Consider the following 14,355-nt stretch of genomic DNA (forward strand, 5'->3'; position numbering starts at 1 on the left):
TCATCAGTGTCAGAGATTGTTTAGGCAGGCACTATTAGGACTACGGATCTACCGATATGTTATTTTAAGGGCTGAAGCCGATACTACTTTTGCTCCCTCGATTTACATCATAAAACTGACAAAATGATGATAACAAATGTTAAGAGTCTCAATTTAAAAAAAAAAAAAAAGGAACATTTATTGAATTTATAAAAGGTGAGGTAGAAGAAGTAAACAATATATAACCAATATTAACAACAAGTGAGGTAGAACAAGTAAAGGGGTAAGGCTAAAGTCCTCTTCTTGAGGAGGGGTTGCGCTATAATATCACTGTGATGGCTAGGGAACTAAGCCCCGCTCAAACACGCACACACACACCTCAGAGTAGCGAGAGAGAAACCAACAGGCGTCCACACCTCCAGCCAGGTGGTCATTCATTCATTCATTCATCTTCAACAGCTTGTCCCTGGCGGGGGGGCTGGAGCCGATCCCAGCTGACATTGCTAAATAAAAATCCTACAACACTGCACGAACCACGGAACAACGTCGGTATTACTAAATCCAATGACCAGGGTTTGTAACTGTCACAGTTCCTCTCTGCTTCACACTCTGCACCTGCTTCAATCTGCCAATCAGACACCCCCCCCCCTAATCAAGCCAACTCCACTCACCTGTGCTCTCTGCTCTGGCTGCATTTAAGCCCCAACTCCACACTCACTCATTGCCAGATTGTTCTCGATGCTTGCACCAGACTCTCCAGCGTTACTCTGCCTGATCTCCCGGTTTTGACCCAGCTGACTATCCTGCCTGACCGATCTCCGAAACCACCTCAGCCTTCCGTCCCTGACCACGATCCTCGCCTGTCCCCTTCTGGATTCTGCCTGTCGGCTCCTGTGGCTAACTGGCGGTTACCTGGTTCAGCTCTTCAGAGTGAGTGTAACTCAAGTCTCCTCTGTGGCTACCTGCAGCGGCGTGACTCTGATTATTCCCTGCATCAAGCCAATAAAGTTTGTTACCAACGATACCTGTCTGTATTTGTGCTGCTATTGGGTCCCAACCAAACCCGTTACAGTAACGGCTACAGTATAAATACATAGAGACACAATGGCAGCAGTTTTATAAAGGGGCATTCGGCATTCATGTTTACATTTGGACCCACAAACTAGCTTAGCAGTAGTTTAAAGCAAAACACATACAGAGCATGCATTTGGCATTGGTGTTTCCACTTGCAAAGTGTATGGCAATATTTCAGCTAAGTTAAACAGTTCAAAGATGCTTTGAAAGTTTAAAACTTACCGTTGTCTTAAAGAGCACGGAGCTGCCTGTGGACGCCTGTCTGTGAATAATGCTGGAAAATACTATCGGTGAACACAGCAGCCCGCACCAGCCGATATGATACACTTTAAAAAAAGAAGGGAATAAGGGTCAGCAAACTCCATCTGAGGATGAAGACTGAGAGAGGTGATTGAAAGCTCTGAAAAAAAATCTAGCAAGTGGACCTGCTGCAGATCATGTCCTTAGTGATCTTCCATGGTCAAGTTCTGAAAGACCAGTATGGTTCTCTGATTGTTGCCTCTGTTCCTTCACCCTTGAATGTGAACAAAGTAATACTATAACAAATATGTCATGAACGGTTCTGGTATAACACAAAACGTGGACTCAATGCAGACACAGACAAAAAGGTAAAGTTACAAAATAAACGTTTAATATAATAAACGGACAAACGCAAAAACACTACAGATATACAAACACAAAAACTAACTAAACGAACACGGGAATTACAGGAACAGGAAGACGACGGAAGATCAGGAGACGGACGGGAAACGGGAACACGGGAAACTATGGAGAAACACCACAACACAGGTGATATGCATTGCGGAGGTCGAGCTTCGAGAACACGGTTGCGCCATGCAACGGCTCGAATGCAGAGTTAATCAATGGTAAAGAGTACTTGTTTTTTATGGTGATGTTATTGAGTCCCCGATAATCTATGCAGGGACGCAAGGATTTATCCTTCTTAGCCACAAAGAAAAACCCCGCTTCAGTGGATAAGATGAAGGGCGAATAATCCCTGACTTATGTGAGTCACTTATATAGGTCTCCATAGACCGGGACCGGACAGATTATAAAGACGACTAGTGGGGAAAGTAGATCCGGGCAAAAGCTCAATGGGGCAGTGGTAAGGACGGTGAGGAGGCAACGATAGCGCCTTAGTCCTTCTGAACACCTCGGCGAGATTGTGATACACTGGAGGTACGGAAGACAAATCAGGCGGATCAGGTACAGTGGAACTGGGAGCACTAGGACAACTAGAAGGAGCTGAGCAAAGACAGGAAGAGTGACAATGACCACTCCAACTCACAATCCGACCCGTTAACCAGTCAATGACCGGGTTGTGAGTGATTAGCCAGGGGAGACCAAGAACTACTGGAGCATTGGTGGAAGGCATAACATGAAATGCTATTGACTCAGAGTGATTACCAGCCAGGGACATAGTTAAGAGTAAGGTTTCAGCGGAGATCTGAGCGAGTTCGCTCCCACTGAGATTGTTAACAAATAACGTGGTCTCCAGCTGGTTCACGGGGATGGCGTTAATGGTTACAAAATCATAATCTATAATATTGGTGTGGGCACCAGAGTCAATGAGTGCCTGCAGAGAATACTCCCTGCCTTCACACGACAACACCACATCTAGATTAATGCGCTGACGGGGATTGTTTTGGACCACTGAACAACTCACCAGGACCCCGCCTGTGACTGGTGAGTCTGATAGTTTAACCGCTTCCGACAATTAGAGATCTGGTGATTTGGATCCCCACAATAAAGGCATAACCTGTTACGGAAACGCCGCTCACGTTCCGCGGGGGTCAGAGGGCTACGTCCTAGCTGCATGGGTTCCTCCTGGTCAGGGATGGAGGATAAAGGAACCCGGCTACTCATGGGTACCACAGGGATCTGCTCGGGAAAGCCAATAGGGGGAACAGGAGTCACGGGAAACCCTGACCGTCTCTCGCGACGTCTCTCACGACGTCTCTCACGACGTCTCTCACGTCGTCTCTCACGACGTCTCTCACGGAGTCTCTCACGGAGTCTCTCACGGCGTCTCTCACGGCTTCTCTCACGGCTTCTCTCACGGCTTCTCTCACGCAGACGGTTGTCAATCTTTATAGCGAGGTTAATGAGCTCCTGAAGGTTAGCAGTCTCAGATCTACCCACTAAACTGTCCTTAACCTCCTCATTAAGCCCCTTAACAAAAATACTCTGAAGAGCCCGATCATCCAATCCTAATTCTGCCACTAACGTGTGAAACTCAATGGAGTAATCTTCAGCACTAGCGGAACCCTGGCGTAAATACAGCAACCGGTTGCTGGAATCGCTATTAGAGACGGGATGATCGAATACCGACATGATCTCACTGGAGAACTGTTGGATTGAGCCTGCCGAGTGGGATTGTTCCAAAACGCAGCTCCCCCGGCTCGAGCCCTACCTGACAACAAACCTAGCACATATGCTATCTTGGTGCTATCGTTAGCATATGTGCGGGGCTGCTGACAAAACACCGGAGAGCATTGGAAAAGAAAAATTCCGCATTCACCCAACGTTCCACAGTAACGCTTTGGTGCCGGTACATAGGGCTCACGAGGGAGGAGAGTACTCACGGTAGTAGCGGGTGACTCAGCATTCACGGGATCAGCAAGGAAAGCTCCCAACTGTCTTGACTCCAGACGAGTGACGCAGGCAGTCAACTGACTGAGATTCTCCAGAATTCCTTGCAGTGTCTGTGAATGTTTACCGAGGAGTACACCCTGGGAAGTAAGCGCGTGCAGACAGAAAAACCCGGGGGTTCGGTTTCCATGTCCATGGACATGGAAACGGGCGGGGTCCATGTCATGACAGTTCAGGTATAACACAAAAGGTGGACCCAATGCAGACACAGACAAAAAGGCAAAGTTACAAAATAAACGTTTAATATAATAAACGGACAAACGCAAAAACACTACAGATATACAAACACAAAGACTAACTAAACGAACACGGGAATTACAGGAACAGGAAGACGACGGAAGATCAGGAGACGGACGGGAAACGGGAACACGGGAACTACGGAGAAACAGAAAACAAACAAGATTAATCAACTTACTACTGGGGAATAGTTTTACCAAGATAGGATCAACGACGGTCCGGCGCTGCATGCCTGTCAGCTTCAGGTATTTAAGGTGTAGAGGTAATCCACTTGGAGCACAAAGGGTTCCAGTGACATCATCGGTCTTGTGAAAGGTTAAATACCTGGATCGCCACACCAGATAGTTGGTCCAGTCCCAGCCTGGTCAGATGCGTAAATGTACTGATGAAGCCTCTTGGATGAGAGGTGAAACATCCTACTAGACAAATAATCAAGTCCAGTTGCTTTTGACTGAATTGCTTTGGGGATATTCACATTTGTATATCTACCAACATAAATTTGCAGAAACATTGCTAGATCAAATCTGATTTAATTTCATACCAAAACTACTGAGGATCCATTATCATTCATTTTGAATGTCCAGTGTCCAGATGTTGTATTGGTGCCAACATCCCATTAAAAAAACATTAAACATATATATTTTGACACTTAAACAATAGATGTAGTAAAGTATTGAATTGTGGCTATGTTAGAATATTGTCCTTTTTCATTTGTAGTTATTTTATTGTAAAGATGTGCTACTCTTGTAATGTTGACTGCATATTAAAATACAATACAAACACATGGCATTGTCATATTTATACAATGTTGACGAATCGCTACCATTGAACCGTGTAAAACAGCTTTCTAACTAACTGCCCACAGAAAACAAGAACATCAATCAATCACTGGAGAGAGAAGACATGTCTCATTTTCTCCCATGGGTTTAACCATGTTATTTTTAAATGTGTATAAATGTTCCAGTTTTTATTATTTACACATAAATAGTATTATATTTTATATCTAATGTCATGTCTGCAGATGAGAAAAATAGCCCTCCCTTCTTTTTTACAACTTTGCCCTTAAACATCATGTGACAGAAACGATTGTTTCAAACATATCAGTGTCATACTTACAAATGAATATATACCCACCACCTCTGCACAGGTGCCCTGACTGGAGTGGTGTATGTGGGGTACACCTCACCAGTGAAACAGTAAGGACATTTTTTCAAATACTTAACAAATCATTTTAAAAAAAGTAAAATATATATAAATAAATATAAAAAAAACAATAGCTTAAAGAACACAACTGACAGCGTTCAATCCAGTATGAGTAATATAGATTCGCAGCTGCTGTGTGTGAGCCCCCACCTGTGACATAATTTAGTATGACCACAGATGTTATTGATGTGGTGGAAAGTTAACTGGTGAGAAAAAATAAACGAGAGATGCACCGATATATTTTTTTCCGATCCAATCCAATACTGATACCTGGGCTGAGCATATCGGCTGAAACCTGATACCGATCCGATCCTACTGTTGACTGAAAGAAGCGTATAGCTGTCCATGTGAGTGAAGGCATCAGGCTTGACAGAAACATTTAGCCTTGTTAAAAAAGGAAACAAATTAAGGAATTTGAATGAATTAATAAATTAATGAATACATTTATTTAATATTATTTATTAACAAATAAAGTGTACTGCGGTTTTTAAGAGAAAAGCACAGCCAATGTTATAGTAGGGTTAAAAAGGGTTTCAGGTTAGACAGCGCCCTGCTGTTCAAGGTGTTGCACACTATGTCCCTCAGGGCAGACACGTGGGAAGATGTTTTCAGTAGGGGGGCTGCCAACTGAATGAATGAATGAGTGACGTCATCGTATTTTTTTGCTGCTGTACCCTCGCTCATAGCACACTACTAGGCTGCTTACTGGCTGCCAAATGCTGCACGCAAATAAAACACTAACTAATAAATAAATAACTAATAAATAAGGATTGTTTCCGACTCCTGTGATTCAAACATATCAGAAAGCAAAAAAAATGTTTGACAAAAGATAGATCAACATGCACAACACATCCAACATGCACAACACATTTTTTTCCACCAAATATTCTGTTTCAATCCACATTTGTTGGCGTTCAGCCTTTCAAAAAGACACTGACATGCAAAGGGAGGCATGTTTGCATGCACCTAACAAGGCAGCAGCACCATGAATAACATTTATTCAGCAGATCTCCACTGCGCATTCGCACCACTATGGCACTGCTCTCACGCCTGGTAACCGGTGCGAGCAGTCGGCATAGTACATGATCAATGTAACCTCAACACACAGATGTACAAGGGAAGTGAAGATGATGTTATCAGTACTGTCACTAACAGGATTGAAAAACATAGTTACAGTAGATCATCCCCAGTGTTATAATGTGACAACCTGACAGATGGCCCTCATTGTGAAAAATATAACGGGATGTATGGTACAGCCATGTCAGCATATTTAAAGACAAAGCTAGGACCGTCCCTGATTTGTTGACATACACTCATACAATTTTGTCGCCCAAACAATTAGTTGATTTTATCGACAGATCTGTAAAACGGAGTTGCTCCACGAAAACGCACTACTACTTAGAGGGTGGAAGGGGTATGTAGTAGAGAGTGTCAGAGGGTTTCCTACTCAGTCAGTGAGCGGTGCACGCACACTAATAAATGGCCGCTGCCTGCTAGCACTCCTGGTCGTTGTTTTTCACCTCCTTTCCCACACAGTCTGACGACACGACAGACTTTTTGGCGACGGATAGGATCTCGTGTGGGTGAAAAGAGTTTTGTTCAGTGAAACTCGAGGAGAGGACAGCGAGGAAAATGGAAGCTGCGTTCAGGAAAAGTGAAGATCTTCACTTTGACGAAAATGAAGATGATTTCGATGCCTACGTGGAAAGGTTGGAACAATTCTTCGTGGCCATCGTACTAAAACTAGGGGAAGAAAAGTCCAAAGCCGTGTTTCTCACTGTGCTGGGTAAAAAGAACCACATGTTTGCTAATGGACTTGTGTGCACCGGAAAAACCGGCTGAGAAAAATTTACAAGAGGTCATTCAGTTAATGAGAGTTAAAACTTTCTGCCCAAGACAAACTTCATTGCTGAAAGATACAAGTTAATACCAGAAACCAGAGAGAAGATGAGTCAATCAGTGAGTACATGGCTAGCCTGAGAAAGCTAGCGGCGTCGTGCCACTTGGGACGATCTCAGAGACAGGTTTGTGTGCGACACCGCATGCTGACGGCTGCTCACTCAAAAGACTTGACATTGTCAGAAGCTCATGATATGGGATTGGCACATGAAGTAACAAAAAAAAATGTGCAGCTGTGGTCACACAAAGGGGCGGCAGTAGCTCAGTCCATAGGTGACTTGGCTGGGAACCGTAGGGTCGCTGGTTCAAGTCCCTGTGTGGACCATATATGGAGCGTGGACTGGTGGCTGGAGAGGTGCCAGTTCATCTCCTGGGCACTGCCGAGGTGCTGTTGAGCAAGGCACCGAACCCCCAACTGCTCGGGGCGCTGGTCACTGGCAGCCCCCTCGCTCTAACATCTCTCCTCAATTGCATGTATAGGTCCTGGTTGTGCATGTGTGTATTTCGGGCCTGTGTGTGTAACATGTATGATAATAAGAGTGAAAATTGAATTTCCCCGTGTGGGATAAAAATAAAGTAATTCTTCTTCTTCTTCTTCTTCCAAGGCCAACGCCATTTCTAAGGCGGCCATGTCAAAAAAAGAAGCGCGCGGAATACCGTGTTACAGATGCACCGGTAAAGGGCACGCGCTGGAGGAGTGCTGCTTCAAAGAGGAGGACTGCCGGGTGTGTAAGAAGGCAGGACACATCGCCAAGGCATGCAGATTCCGACAAGCAGGGAGAAAAGATAAACCGACCAAGTGGACAACGCACCTGGATGCGACAGCTTGAGCAGACTCGTTAAAATTTAGGATTTATTTTACCTCGAAGTAGGGCACCGCACCAAAATAAGACAGGATGTTTATTAAACTTTGGTGAAGGTTTAATACCTGTTAGCAACTTAAAGTAATTGATTGTTTAAATTTTATCAGTCTCGTCTTGAACGCGTTAGTTCGTACCATAACCTTCATCAGTGACCATCCGTTTCTGCACAGAAGGGAAGATTCTCACAACGACGTAAAGTTATAAACATTTATTTGGTTAATTAAGAAGGATAATACAGAATAGTGCAATACTGAATAGATGAGTGACAAAGGGTTAAATGTGGATATAAAAAGTTTAAGACCAGAGTGATTCAGACCTAAGGGGCTGGTTTATAATATTACTGGCGGACTTAAACTGGCTCTAACTAGCGTCCCGGTAATGGCGGACCTGTAGTTCTCTGTGGAATGGCGGGACTTTTTCTGCTTCACGTCCCGGCTTGGATTCCGGCCCTTCAGGTGGCTTGGCTCTGGCCGTCGTTGGTGGTCAGAAAGAAGTTCTGACCAATTCTGTTGAGCCGGTGTCGCGCAGAATTCAATGTACTTTGCCGGCCCGACAACATAACAAAGATCAGCACGAGGGGTTTTACTATACTTATAAAAAGATAAAAACGTATCGTAGAAGACGTTTCTCGCGAACTCTTGAGCAACGAAGTTGAACAAAAACGTTTCTTCACGAGGCGTAAAGACTAGGTGCTGCAAAACAAAGGAAACAAAAACAGCGGAAGACAGCGCTGAATAGAGAGGTGAGGAGAAGCACGGGAGAGTTGAGCAGGAAGCGCAGGAAGAGCAGAAGAGGGAAGAGAGAGGGAGACACCTCTGCCGGTGACCCTTTATCCCCTGGAGGGGCAGGAAGGGTATATACGTCATATTCACATTACTATGGATATTATTATAGTTACTGTTAGGCTTTGCTTGCTTGCATCTCTGGAAGTGTGTCTGTCTGTCTCTCCCTGTCCATCTGTGTGTCTTTTCTCTCTCCTTTTCTTCCTCCCCAACCGGTCAAGATAGATGTCCATCCTCCACAGAGCTGGGTCTGTCTGACGTTCCTGCCTGTTAAAGGGAAGGTTTTTGTTGCCACCGTACTCTACAGAGGAATTGTTGGGTCTATGTAAATTACTCTGTAAAGTGTCCTGAGATAACTTTTGTTATGATTCGACACTATAAATAAAATTGAATTGAATTGAAAAATTGAATTGAATTGACCCAACCTCCTGGTTCGGAGCAAATTAGCTGCGTTTATATGCCAGCATTCTAACAGGGAAGATTAATCTATCTCTGGGTGATTTTCCGTTATTAATCTTTCTCATATCCAATTTAACCAAAATCTTTAGACAGGCAGTTTAACAGATAACCTTACTGAGTGAATGGAAGCATTATTAAAACACAGAATATTCAGGAACTAACAGAGACTTTGCACTTCTGAAACCACATAAACATAATCAAGAACAAGATACCAATAAAGCATACACAGTTACATATTTAAAAGAATGTCTTTTAACAGCCAGTTGCGATGGAACTTTAACTGTTTTTCCAACTTTTCAACATGAGTCCTAGTTCTGTTCCTTGTGAAAGTCTGTTCCTTGTCCTTACCCCGTCCTACCACTGGATGTCACTCTAACTCCTTAGGGAAAGACCGACCCTTAGGTCAATTAGCGGTCAGATTTGACGTGGATTTAAAAGGGAAGGGAGTTCTTCGTCCTGGGAGGAGATGTCCTGGAATGCAGTGTTAATTACACTAGCAGAAGGGCAAGAGTGTAAAATGTCCTTATCTCACACCGAAGGGTTATAAAAACTTCTTATCTGACATTCCCCTCCTGTGAAACTTAGCAGATGGCCACAGAGAAAATCAGGAATGTGTGTCCCAAAAGGATCAGTTCACCTTGAGGTTCCTACAGTTCCCCCCTGTTGTCGACCAAAAGGGTTGGAACCCTTTGGCTCGAGAAGTCCTGCAGGTCCTCGTGGAAGGGCTCTGCTGGTCATCAGAGTGTTCTGCCCGTCGTCGTTGAGGAGGCAAAACGGTTATGGCACAGGTCATGGTTAAGAGTTGGTGTGTTACTGTTAGTAAAGGTAAAAGGGGAATAAGGAAAGATAGGGGCATACCGTTAATAAAGAGACCTAGCTATCTCTAGACTGATTTCTTCGGGTATTTGTAATCTGCTAGAAAGCCGAGGGGGGCTGGACCAAAATAAACTCATGTGACTCATCACTCCCTTCCTCCACTATGCGGAGTCTGGCGGGAAGATGATTTGGTTCTGTCTCTCTGCGTCTAACTATCTTTGCTAACCCACTGGTACACTTGTTGAGCTTGCATTGTAGGCTTGGGGTGCGTTTGAGGTAGAAGAAAGCAATGAAGAAAGTTATAAAATAACCTAACACTACAGCTGCTGCGAGCACTGAGTCAGGGGTCAACCAGGTGATGGGCTGGATAGGGTCCTTCTTTTGAGAGGAGATTTCTATAAGCACATCATCAACCGGAGTCAGATCAATGGTCCTAGTCCCTTCGTAGTGCACTTGCTGAATGGTCTCTGGGCTGAGTTCTAGAGTATGCTTTCTGAAGATCTCAGAAACCTCAATCTCACTCTCGTATTGGTCCGAGTCTAAGTAGTAGAGTGCCACGTCATCAATATGTAGTAGTGTTGTTTTCGTCAACGAAAATGATGACGAAATATTGTCGTCAACGAACCTTTATCACGTGACGAAAACTAGACGAGACGAAACAAAAATGCTGGGCATGTGACGATGACTAAGACAAAATATATAATGCAATTTTGTTGACGAATAAAAACGAGACGAAATGTCCCTTCATTTTCGTTGACGAAAACGAAACGAAATAGCGTTGTTTTGTCTCGTTTAGTCACGTTATTATTATTATTATTTTGAAGTTTTCTCCCAGTCTCGCGTCTGGGCAACGTCACTTCCTCAATCCCCACACGCGCATTAATTCGTTTCTGAAGATGCCGCTGCTGTGGGTCAGCGTTAACGTTAGAGTTAGGGTTAGCGACAACTAAAGAAACATGAGAATGAAGTGTGACACCAGCCGGGGGTCGTGTTTGGAGAAATGCGACCACAAAATCACAGGTAAAAACACCACAGATCTTAAGAGACACCTCAGAGCATCCCATAATGACATTTAGGTAAATCAAGACATAACGTAACGATACTTTCTGTTTTAGAAAGCTCATGCGACATGAGGCTACGGTTAATGTGTCTGGTTTTAACGCTAGCTTTAGACCATAGCCACTGGAGCTGCGAACAAGTGTGTTTGTGTGTGTGTGTCTGTGTGTGAGACTAGCTTGTGTGTGTGTGTCTGTGACTAGCGTGTGTGTTTGTCTGTGTGTGAGACTAGCGTGTGTGTTCGTGTGCTTGTGCGTGTGTGTGTTTGTGTGTGTGTGTGAGAGTGTAAAGTGTGTCTTTAGTTCCTACCTGACTGACTCACTTTATAAGTGCACTAAACTTCCCCTTGTTGGCCAAATACTTTAACTAGTTTTGTTTTTCACAGAGCAAATAACACTGAACTGAATTTGGCATCAACATAAATTGGATTACTTATTCTAGACCTGTACATGCATGTAAACTATATATCTGCATGGGTTTGGCTCAAAGGAAATGTTGGTTTTGTCAATACTACTAGGTACTTTTATCATATTGATTAAATATAATTGCATTACTAAAAAGAGACTAATATACAATTTCCGTCGACTAAAACTAGACTAAAATGCTCAGACTTTTAGTCGACTAAAACTAGACTAAAATGCTCAGACTTTAGTCGACTAAAACTAGACTAAAATGCTCAGACTTTAGTCGACTAAAACTAGACTAGGCTAAAAGTAAAACAGTTCTTTGGTACGCTGATCCATAATGTCTGGTCGGGTAGAGTTATGCGAGTGGCGGTGTCATGCTGATCATAGGTCAGAGTAGCTGTCTTCACTGGTGTATTAACCAACCAACGTCCTCCTACAATCTCAGCCGTGGTGTCGTGGTGATTCGGGATCTGGGTGTAACGGTTGTCAGGCAACGAGAGTCGGTGGTCATAGCTTTTAGTCCACAAATTCCATCTGTGTTGTCCCGTATAAAGGGCTTACTGGGACAAAGGTTATTAATGTCTTTCGTAAGGGTGACATCACATCTCCTTGTGGAGTAGCTGTGTGTGTTCAGTATTCTAGAAAAATAATTATATAGATATTTAGGTACCTCATTTTTTATAATTCTATGCACCATACTCAGTTGTATATAATTTACCCTGTTCTCTACTTTCAGCCACTTAAGGCTACTAAAATGAGCAGGAGTGAGATGAGTGAGAGGTTGAAGCTTGAGAATCAGCCTTACTAGTTGGTTTTGGGATGTTTGTAATTTAGTTTTGAGTTTTTTTGGAAGGTAAGTAAACCATGAGGTGCAGGCATAGTCAAAGTGACCTTGAACTAGGGCCCCAGTCAGTGTCTCCAAGAGCGTACGCACACTGTCCTTCCGGACCGCAACCCGGGCTTTAGGGTACTTGTCCCCCCTCCCTCTCCCCCCCGCGCCCCAGCCCCGTTTGTACTCACACTGCCAGGGCCGGCCCATTCTTCTTGATGTCCATACGCCATCACGCCGTAACACGTCACACGCATTGGTCGCGTGTGTGTGGCTTTGTTTACAAATCTTTCCACAGACCTCGGAGTTTTTGTGCGTCTTGTCGACTGTTTTTGAATATTTTCATCCGACCAAATCTGCAGTAAACACTCCACCTCCGCATCACACTAACGTGAACCTTTCACCGCCATTGTTGTTGTTGTTAAATGTCCGCGCATGGTCCGTCCTTCTATTTACATGTCCGAACAGGCGGACATAACGCTACTGCCGTAGGGCTCGTGCTCGTGCTCGTACACGTGCGCATGCTCGTGCTCGTACATGTGCAAACGGCTCCACTAAAGCCCACCTCTTTCAAGCGGGCCGCGGAGCGGGTGCACTCACACTGCTTAAAGGTACTAGGCTTTAGCTGAAAAACCGGTTTTCGCCCCGGCCAGAAGGACAGTGTGAGTAGGCCCTAAGGCTTTTCTATTGATAAGATGGGAAATTCTTGCCAGAAATTTTGTTTTCTGATTTATCTTGGTAATAACTTCCACCGCCATGCTCTCCCAAGTAAGTTTATTATCAAGAATGCATCCTAGATAAGTTACAGTGTTTTGAGCTATAATCTCAGATTCACCCGCTACTACCTTGAACCCAGGAGACTTTCTCAACTTTGAATTTGAACCAAATAGTATTGACTCGGTCTTACCTAAATGAAGGGACAGCTTGTTTTCAACTAGCCAAAGACTCTCTGTTCTGGACTTACATAAATGGGAACGGCGCTACCTGGAGAACATGCTAAATGGGCCTGAAGAGGGGGAGAATGTCCTGCACCAGAGAAAGGTGAATGAGGTACGGGGGAATCTTACCCATCGCTAAGCTATCTTCTGACGATCCTATGTCTCTCAGCATGTCGTTCATCAGCAGGGTAACTAGTTGAGTGTGAGCATAATCAACCGCAACAACTGACAGAAGAGAGTTTAAGGCGCGGATGGTCTTGTTCAGGGCCTTGCTGTGAGTGTTCACCACGAGGATAGTTCCTTTCAATTCCTGTCCTACCACTTGTAACTTGCGCTGTTGTCAGTTAACCTGTGCTCTGAGGTCTGGAATTTCGGCCTGTAATTCACCCATTTGAAGTTTTACCGTGGACAGGCTGACAGCGTTGACTGCGGAGAGTCCCAATCCAAAAAGGGAGCCCACGACAGCAGCCAGGAGGCTGCAGATAAACCGCTTGGGTCGACCACTAACCCCACTCAGTTCCAGTTGATTCCATTGTAGGCCTGCCCAGCTAGTGAGTTCTACCGTGGTCGGCACATTTTTCTGACATACGTCGAGGGGGTTTAGTCTGACAAACACTTTCTGTGTGTGCAGACGGCAATTGGTGATCAGCAGCCCCGGTTGTTCTTTAAGAGCAATCCTGGAGTTCGGTCCTGGTTCCGTTATCTCAGGAAGGACAGCAGAGGTCTCCAGGCCGAGCGTCAGGAGTGTCAGCAGCCAGGTCATCCTGGCGAGAAGAATACACATGATTAGATATACAATTTAGTGCTCAGTACTTCAATTGGGTGGCTTTGAGTTGAATCTACAGTCAACTTCCTTTGGATTTGTAAACAACACAACACAAAAAAACCTCTGAGATTTCCTCTTTTTCTACTCGCTATTGACACCTTTGGTGCTTTAGGTGTTTTTATCCCTTTTTAAGGAACTAAATGGAGACGTTGGCGTCCCCTACAAGTCCCATGGGGTTTTTGTGTGGTCTAATCTGGTTTCTATGTACCCATTTAAACGTTGGCTCTTTCTGACCTCTGCTAACCTTGATCTAGCAGAGAGTTTGTCCGTGATTACATAAGGACCAGCCCAGTGAGGGAGAAGCTTGCGAGTAAGTTTCCTGGCTCCCTGGTTGT

This window comes from Echiichthys vipera, assembly GCF_963691815.1.
Source record: "Echiichthys vipera genome assembly, chromosome: 13".
NCBI lineage: Eukaryota > Metazoa > Chordata > Actinopteri > Perciformes > Trachinidae > Echiichthys > Echiichthys vipera.